This window comes from Denticeps clupeoides, unplaced genomic scaffold (assembly GCF_900700375.1).
Source record: "Denticeps clupeoides unplaced genomic scaffold, fDenClu1.1, whole genome shotgun sequence".
NCBI lineage: Eukaryota > Metazoa > Chordata > Actinopteri > Clupeiformes > Denticipitidae > Denticeps > Denticeps clupeoides.
This window is the reverse complement of record NW_021629982.1, coordinates 972,504-982,838: the sequence shown is the minus strand read 5'-3', so window position 1 is coordinate 982,838 and position 10,335 is coordinate 972,504.

Genomic DNA, 10,335 nt, shown 5'->3' with positions numbered 1-10,335 from the left:
GAATTGGTTTCTGTGAATTCTGCAACAGAAAATACAATAAAATTCTTGTTTTGTGTAACAAAAAGTAAAAAAAAAATGTAACTTTAATTTATACAGGAATCAGGCACTAGAAAACATAGACAGGCACCAGGAAGTGATGGATGCATTAAAAGGTATCTGTAATGAAAAGAAACGTTCTATATATTTGTGTATGTTTCATTTAGATTACATGATATATGTATTTGGTAATTAGAAAGTTGTCAGATATCTATGGCTGATGTCTTTTTTTACTTTTATACAGAAATACCCACCCTTATCAATTGTGTTAAGGAACTTACGACCACTATGAAGCGATTGCTACCTTCTTTCGACAGTGATACAAGTTCAGCGTCCTCCAGTCCTGCTCCAGAAATGGTATGTTGGGCTGTGCTTTCCTTTCTAAAAGAATGACTTGTTTTTACTATAGGCAGTATCTTATGCCATAAAATGAGCCCATGATTCCAAACAAGATGATGCTCAATTATGCTTCCTTGGCAAATATCTGCTACCAAGACAATGTAGTTCTGAGCATTGTATGCTTTGACAATTGCTGTTTCGTTTCATATTGTTATTTTTTGTCTTCACAATGTTATTTTTAGCTTTTGGTTACCGGACTCTACTTTGTATAGTAATCTGAGTATTTAATTTTCCGATCACAGGTTTCCTTGGGCTACTCGGCAGTTGTGGTGAACCGAAGATGTTTTAAAAGATTGAACAGAACAAGGATGTCCCTTTTTTGTCCCAGGATTTAGCTGTTCTACTCTTTGGTCGCAACATTTTAGCTTCCTCAAGCCTTACAGGCAATGGAATCCCTTAGATTCTGAAAAGTTGAATGCTCTTGTTGGTATGTATTGAATATATCATATATTTCATTATTATCTATGGATTTTACGTCTTTGTCATGACCGACGTTCAAGGATTGTGAGTGTGTAAACTGACTAGTGAGTTAAAATAATGCATTAATTTAAAACAATACATTTGCCTATGCTTCTGTCTAAGTTCTAAGTTCTGTCTAAGTAAGTGGCAAACTCAGATGTTACTGTATCTGTAGGGAAAAATAAAACACATTTGTGTTTTATTTTTCCCTACAGATACAGTAACATCTGAGTTCCCAGGAACAAGTGTGTCTGAAGTGAGAGCTGTCATAAGACGAAATTTTGTTTCAAAGAAGAAGATGTAGGTTAGATTGTGATTGTGTTTTGTTTTCACTCAAACACACACACAGATCAGACCAGTGTGCACCAGTGTTTACATGCATGTTAGGCATGTTACATGTTACTACCTCACATATATATATATATTTTTGTTTGCCCATTATTTTCCAACTAATGGGCCTTGCCTACTTTTCACTTTTGTCATTTGCGGTTGTTCTTTAGTCAGTAGAGTCACAATGAAAGTGTGTAAGATTATTTTGATTGTGTTTGGTAGCAGTTGTTAAAGAATACACTAAAGTAAGAGTTTAAGAACATTTTAAACAGTCTAAAGGTTTTTCTGTTTAGTGATAAATGTACTTAAAACATGCTATTTTGATACACTGATAAAAAATGTAGTTTGCCATTAAGTGCTAATAAAAACATGTTAAGATTTGATTGTGAACAAATTGTGTATTGTAGCAATATTTTGAGACACCAATAAAATACGCTTAAATATACTAAAGTTGAGCTAATGTGTTTCTTTTTATGTCATTTTAAATGTATTTAAAGTGAAATATGATAAAGGCTACATTTTAGTGCAATAAAGATACTATTAGTTGTTCCATTTTAACACAAATTAGTGTATTTAATTTTAAATTAAGTTGTGCTTAAGAATTTCTTAAAATGCACTTAATATACTAATAGCTGTTCCAAAATAGCACATTTAAGTTTGCACTTCTACAGCATGCTAAAAGTTCAATAAGTATAAGGCAAAAAAATACAACTAAAGTACATTTCTTTTTGACCTGGGTAAGTAACTACTAATATGACACTTAGCATTTTAATCCCTATATCTGATGAGGATATGTATCCTGTTCCACTTTAATTTAGTAAATATAAGTGATTATGGTTATACGCATAGTAAGGCAAATGCTGTGTCTTTTTAAAATGTTAAAAGAAACTGTGTGTGGCTTGAGTCAGAGGATGTGTGCGCTTTGGAAATGTCCTTTCCACACTACAAGCAGATGTCCTTCTTCTGGTGCATACACAGTAACATTTTTGTTACTTACATTAGTACTCTCACTGCCTAGCTGCGGCCTTCTCCCTTGGTGGGGAGCCATTGTTGCATTTGCAAAGTGACCAGTTCTAATGACAGCTCTTCCACAAACCGTTGAGATGCTTCTATAATGCCTTGGTTACAGCTCAAATACACATTTAGCCACACCAAAAACTAGGTGAAAGCAAAGACATGCAGAATGAGAACATGTCAAGGACCACTGCCTGGTCTTGTGAGAGAGCTGTAAAATGCAGTTTTGGCCTGACCAGTCAAAGAGCCATCCAGTTCTCCCTCTTCCAAGGAAGACTGCTAGTGGCCTCTGACATAATTTTGCTCTATCCTGTATGACTGCTTTCAATTAATTTGTCCTAGGGAGCCAATCTGGAACCAGGGCAAACTGGACAAGAACCAACTGTTTGGAAAGCTGAAAAAAAAACAGCTTGCCTCCACATTGCATAGTAACCCTTTTGAATGTCCCTGCAGGATGCCGATGCTGATATTAGGAGGGAGTGTGTCCTTAAATCTCTTATCATCTACCTTGGAGAACGTGTTGAGGACCTGATAAAAGAATACATGGTATGTGTCCAGATCTTTTCTGTCTCTACATGAGATGCAACTTAGTTTTGGGTAAACTTGTCAGCTTTGCTATTGGATGCAGTGATTAATCAGTTCAGTTCAGTACTTTATTGTTCCACAAGGGGAGCCATGGCACAATTCACACATAAACAGTGCAAAAAATAATAAATAAGTTAAAATTGTAACGAATAAAAACATGAAAATCATTCATCTACATTAAAATGTGGCAAATTTGGTCAGAGTTGATTAAGAGCTTTGATTGCACTTGGGACAAAGGAATATTTGTACCGAACCATCAGCGTTTTATCAATGCTTAAATGATTCAGTCATCTTAAAAAATAGTTGTTGCTGGCCCTTCTTGCAGATCACTGCAGTGTTTTGATTGACGCTGAGAGCATTGTCTATAATGGTTCCCAGGTACTTGTAACTGTCCACAGTATCCACCACAGATCCCCTGATAGTTGTTGGTACAGCAGGGTGGGGAGTTTTCCTGAAGTCTGTACTGAACGATTAATTGACTAAACAATGACTAATCAAGTATTGAATTTATGGACCAGTAATTTGATGATCTATTATTTTTTTTGAGTCTCTTTTTTCTGCAAAGAATGAAAAGTCAAAATTCTATGAATTCCAGTGTCTTCAATATGATTATTTTCTGGCTTCTGTAGTCTATGATAAGAAAGTGGATATCTTTGGATTCTGGGCTGTTGGTTTTGTCTTCTTGGACTTCTTTACAGACTAAAGGCCAACCACAATAATCACTTTAATTTGACTTTTTTTGTGTCAGTAGCAGCCTAATATTGGCCGCAAAGTTGATTAAAATATGTCATTTTCAATGAAGTAACAATCTTTCCTGTATTTTGTATTTATGTGCACATAATTAAAGCAACAAATATAAAAGTAATTGAATGATTATGCAATTTAAAACGAATTTAGTCAAACAATTAGAGTCTGTAACTAATCAACTTTCAAAATAGTCGTTAGTTGTAGTCCTAGATTTATCAGGTGTGCCAGACTGCAGTTGTTCACTTACACATTTTGTCCCATTTTACCTCAAGATGTCTCAGAAAGATGAAGCAGAGCAAGAGCTGGAGAGAACCACTATGGCGATCTTCATATTCAGAGAGAACTCGAGCCTTCTACATCAGCCCCAAGACATCGGGATCATCATCAAGTCCTAAATGAGTTGCCTTCTGTGGCTGCTGGAGTGGCAATGCTCTTTGGACTCTGTTATGCTCTTAACATGAAATATCCACAGGGATTCCGTTTCACCTTTGAGGCTCTTCATAAGATCCTTATGGAGCTTGATTGCAACAAGATGACCGTCAAGATTCGTAAACTGATTTGTGAGCTCCACACTGCACAATAGTATGTATGGCATGCTTGTGTGAGATTGTTTGCTCGTGTGTATTTAAGTATCCTGTAGTTCTGACAGGCTCCTAGCCAGCATTTTAAGAGAGAGAGAACCTCATTGGCACTTAGTGCACTTTTCCAAGTGGTACTATAGCCATTTAAGACTTTTCTGCGTTGTTTGGCCTTGAGTTAATTGGCCTTAAGTTTTTGTATTTGTTTTTATTTGGTCTTATAGGGACATCACTGATTCCAGAAAGCAACATTTCATTTATAGTTTGGATTGGCTAGAGCATGTATGTATTTAGACTTAGTACTTAGACTTAGCTTGGAAGGCAATAAATTTTTTATTTGTCTTGCATATAAATATGCATTTATATATTTGTCTTAAGTTTATATCTGTGTTGAAAACACTACAGCAGATTCAAAGTTCAAAGACAATTTTTGATAACAAATGTTTATTTTAAAGGGAGACTTCAGTTGCCATTAGGTGATACAAATGAAGTTTTTCACATTGTATGGGCACTGTGTATTAAAATGTTTAGAAACAATAAACAATTTTGAAATAATCTATTGGCCAGTCTTGTTTTTTTAAGGAAAATGCTAATTATTTTTGAGGTACAGTAAAATTAAAAAGTGAAAAATATAGTTTTAATATATCTAAATAAATTAACTGGTGTCAAATAAAAATTAATTCATGTTAATTTTGTTGAATGTAAAAACATTAGGTTGGGTCAATTTCAAAATATTAGTTTGGTCCAATAACTACAATATGGTTGTATGTGAAGAAATTTATTTGGATCAAGTAAAAAAATTAAGGTTCGGTCAAGTGCAGTAATATGATTTACAAAAAATCAAGTCATCTTAAGTGATTCAATTTAGTTTCTCTGAAGTCAAATATTTTAGATGTGAAAATGGGACATCAATTTTTTTAGTTTTAGCACAGTTATTCTTTTTACAGTGAAGGTCAAACACAGTTTTGCAGAAACAAAGCTAAAAACATATAAAAAAAAATTTTTTATTTTCTTTAAGGACACTATTAGTTTATGATGTTCTTAAGTATTTCAAAGTGTTAGATGTTGAACATGTTGATGGGAAAGTGTTTTTCCAAAAGAAAGTCACTTTTTCAAGGTCAAACATGTTTTTGGAGAAAACTGGCTGAAAACACATGAGACATGCTGATTTCTATGTTTTAAGATAGTTGTTTAAGAAAGTTGTAAAAAGATTTGAATGCGCTGTTCGGGATCAACTTTTTCATGTTTGGCCTTTCTCATGCTCATAATTAATTTAAAGCACTAAGTTCAAGTTCAAACATAGTTTTAGAGAAACAAAGCTCAAAACACTTGAAATTTCAAATTTTCTTTAAGGATACTGTTAGGAATTATGTTCTTAAGTATTCAAAGTGTTAGATGGTTAAAATGTTTTTTAAAAGAAAGTCACATTTTCAATTGAAACGTATTTTTGCAGAAAACAAGCTGGCTGAAAACACATGAGACATGTCAATTTTTTCAACGGTTTGTTGCTACTGGTCCATTTGAAAATCCCTTAAGCTTTAGTTGCTACAGTGGTGGTGGCTGAGGTGACCCTCTGGTTCATTTCATGCTAAGTCATCATTTAGTAGTTGCCAGGAACCAGGATTTATCTGCTGGTCTATTCACTTTGTCTCTGTAAAAACACATTTGACCTTGAAAAACATAGTTTCTCTTGAAACAACTTTTTCTCATCAACATATTATGTCTAACATTGTCAAACACTTAAGAACAGGATAACTGAAGAAAAAAATGTATGTCAAATCTTTTGGGCTTCTATCACCAAGTGTTCTAAAGTGATTTTCAGGGCGTAAAACGGCCAAACATGAAACAGTTGCTTTCAGAAAGCTCACTGTAAACGTTTTACAACTTTCTCTTTCTTACAACACAGAAATGTAATTTCCTACGCAGAAAGCTGAAGAAATCAGCATGTCTCATGTGTTTCTTTGGAAAAACAAGTTTGACCTTATATTTTTTGTCATACAACACTTTTCCATTAACATGTTACAAATCTAACACTTTGAAAGACTTAAGAACAACTTATCTAACAGTTTCCCTGAAGAAAATTTGAAATATCATGTGTATATTCAGCGTGTGTAAGACCCAAACTTGGAAAAGATCTTTCCGAACAGTGCACTCTAATCTTTTTACAATTTTTTCTTTCTTACAACATAGAAACTTAATTTCCAAAACAGAAAGATATCAGCATTTTTACTGTCTTTTCAGCATGTATGACTTTCTTGTGAAACAACACTTTCCCTTTAACATGATACATGTTTAACACTCTAAAACACTTGAACGGTGAATTTCTAACAATATTCTTAAAGAAATTTTGAAATTTCATGTGTTTTCAGCGTTGTTTCTGTAAAACTACGTTTGACCTTGAACAGAGTGCTTTAAAGTGATTTTCATCCTGGACAGCACACTCTAATTTTTTTTGCTTTTTCTTTTTCTTTCTTACAACATAGAAACTTCATTTCCAACACAGAAAGTTGAAGAAATCAGCATGTCTTATGTGTTTTCAGCTTGTTTTCTGCAAAAACACATTGCAATATTTCTAAGGTGAAAGACTGAAAAAAGATATTATCTACATAATATTAAATGCGAAATGAGAGACCTGGTTCAATAAGGACACCTAGATCCTTTACTTCTGCACTTGGTGAGATGCAGGAGGGCTATCCATGTTATGATGTAGTCAGACAGCTTATGTACAAGAGCTTTTGTCTTGTCAGGATCCAATAGAAGAAATATGTCAAGAATCCACTGTCCTTAATGTCCTTCAGACTTTTTCTCTTTTTGGACAAATCATCACAAACCCTGCACTGACACCACTTGCAGGCTCACTCTACCCTGGAAGGGGGTCCCTCTCTGTATCACTCAGACAAAGGTTTCTTCCTTTTTTTCTTTCTCTCTCCTAGAGGTTTTTTGTGTGTGGAGTTTTTCCTTGCAGTGCAGTTGCATTTTGTACTAATTGTAGGTGAGCTAGAGATGTCTGGCTGATCCCAAAAAACAATGAAAGCATGAAACTGTTTTCAGATTTCGTTTGGAAAGGACTGGCTTAAGTTTGGTCAAGCAAGATTTTACAGTATTGTTAATAGAGGTGGGCATAGATTAATTTTCTTAATCTAGATTAATCTCACTGTGATTTTGGAAATTCAAATTACTCATTTGAATTCTGCCGAAGGCATTCAGAATATGTGTGCTACACAAATAATGACTAAAAGTAAGTCTTTGAGAATGGGTTTCTCAAGCCAGGTGGTGCATTAGACCAGGGGCTCATCTCCTGTTTCTGCGTTGTGTAACTTTTTGATTTAGTTTCTTCAACCGCAAATGATGAGCTGACACCCAAGAGATTTTCTGTGCCAAGTGTATTCTGTACAAAAAGCAAGGTCGCGTCAGAACATCGCGTCAGAACATCGCGTCACACATCGCGTCTTTCTGCACCTCTCTCTACAATATACAGTATTAAAAGAACATAAATAACACACATGCAAAATATTCCTAATATGTACATGAATTAAAATTAAAGAAATAACTTTTTGCACACAAACCCCACGCACCTCTCACAGCTCACGCCATGTGTCCAAGAGACCTGAAACGGGCCTCAAAAACAAAATAAAAGTCTTTAGGAAATAAGAAACTAAAAGACACAAGAAAGAAGAAATATACTTATAAATCTAGTGTAACCATTTAAATTCGACACAATAGCTTGCGTAGTATAGACCCAGCTCCCAACCCAACTTTGTGAATAGATTCACGGCAATATTTTTTTTATCGCCCGATAAGAGTCTCACGTTAACGCAGCACATTAACGCCGATAACGGCCCACCACTAATTGTTAACCTGTTCATCCATTTCAATGATTTTTCACAAGGGGATAAGGAAGCTAGGTCAATACTACAAAAAAGGTAACCACTACCAGAAATGTATTACACTAATCATCATCAAATCAATCTACTTGCATATTAGATCCACTTCCTACAAAGTTTCTTAAGCACACAATGATATAAATCTAATTCTTAAAATGATTAATTCTTTGCTTAACACTGGTCACGTACCCAGTTGCTCCAAGGTACCAGTCATTAGACCCCAGATTAAAACACGCAATCTTGAATCAGCTTTCGAACTATAGACCTATAAACCTTTCGTTTACACCAGAAATTTGAAAAAAGGTTGTGTCCCAGCAACTGTGTGCTTACCTACACATCAACAACATTGATGAAGTATATCATTCTGGACTTAAACCTTATCATAGTACTGAGACAGTGCTTGTTAAAGACCTGCTGTTGGCCTCTGATCAGGGCTGCATCTCACTGTTTGTCCTGCTTGACCGTAGCACAGCATTTGAAACTATTTATCACGCTATTCTCCTCAAAAGGTTAGAAAATGTTGTTGGGATTAAGAGAATTCCTCTTCTAGTTCAGGTCATATTTGTTTTATCGGTATCAGTTTGAGGACATTAGTGGTTATTTGTCTTTACATAGTAAAGTGCCGTGTAATATTCCACAATGTCTTTAGGTCCATTGCAATTCCCCTCATACACGTTACGTTGTTCATAAAAACATTATTAACTTTCACTGCTATGCCGACGACACACAGTTGGATTTTTCAGCAATGCCAGGTGAGAGGCAGCAGCTGAGTAGAACAGAAAACTGTCTGAAGTCAAATTCAAAGTCAAAGTAGACTTTATTGTCATCTCTTCTGTATATTGTACAGATATACAGAGAGACAAGAAGACGTGGCTCCAGTTTACACAGTGCAACATAAAAGTAGACAATAAAAAACAGATGCGGCACATGGATTACAATATATAAATAAATAGGACACAAAATACACATTAAAAAGTGTTAAAAAGTGACCAGTGATATATACATGTTTACCGACTGTGCAAATAAATAACAGTAATGACAGTACAGTTATTGGTTTCAGTGCAACATGAAGAGGTAGTCCGTATATCAGCATGTGCATAACAGCAGCAATGAGGTGTGAAGTGCAGAGGTGCAACAGAGTTAGTCAACAGTGCGAATGTGTGTGGGGGGAAGTATGAGCGCAGGTAGTTTGTTCAAGAGCCTGATGGCTTTTGGGAAGAAGCTATCACGCATTAACATTAAGGACAGTGGATGCTCAACATCTTTCTTCTGTTGGATCCTGATAAGACAAAAGCTCTTGTACTTAAGAGAGCTGGCCTCATGCAGCCAGACATAAGCTGTCTGTCTGACTACATCATAACATGGATAGCCCTCCTGCATCTCACCAAGTGTAGAAGTAAAGGATCTAGGTGTCCTTATTGAACCAGGTCTCTCATTTCTCATTTAATATTATGTAGATATATTTTTTCAGTCTTTCACCTTAGAAATATTGCAAAGATAAGAAATATGATCTCAATGCACAATGTAGGAAAGTTTGTTTAGGTCTTTATTAATTCAAGCTTTGACTACTGCAACACATTACTGTCTGGATGCTATAGTAGGTTTATGAGTAAACTCCAGCTAGTTCAGAATGCTGCAGCAAGAGCTCTAATTAGAACCAGAAGTGGGTGTGGGAGTGCAAATGCATGGACAGATAAATGAATCCAGATCGATGGACACATTGATGAGTCCATATGCGAACCTGGGTAAGTTCGTTTGACTATGTATGTTGACACTTGTGTATATAAGTTACTGTTAAAGTTGGGGTTAATAATGGGACAATTTGTTTTATTACTTTTCTAATGTGTGTTTTTTCCATGTAGCCAATTACCCCACCATACTGCAAGAAGCACCCGGGTCCAAGGGGGCGCCTGACGCTGAAATTGCCACCGCAAAACCTCTCTTCATCTTTCACAGCCACCCAAGGATGAAGGGCCTCATTTATAACCGTTGCATATGCACATTAGTACATATATGATATTTCCTTGTGCTAGTGAGTAATACACCGTACATTTGTAATAGTGAATGTATAAGTAAAATATATAATTTGAATTGAATTTGGATAAGTGGTGGCCGTGATCATCAAGTGGAATTATGATCTTTTGAAACTGTGTGAAACATTCAGTCTGAAAACGTAATCACATTTGTGCATAATGTAACATAATGATTGTGCTGGCATTTTTAGAAGCCAATGACATAATTAGAAGAGAACAGGTGTTCAAGGACCATTTTTGGCCATTCCAGACGTGTGAGCACCAATGTTA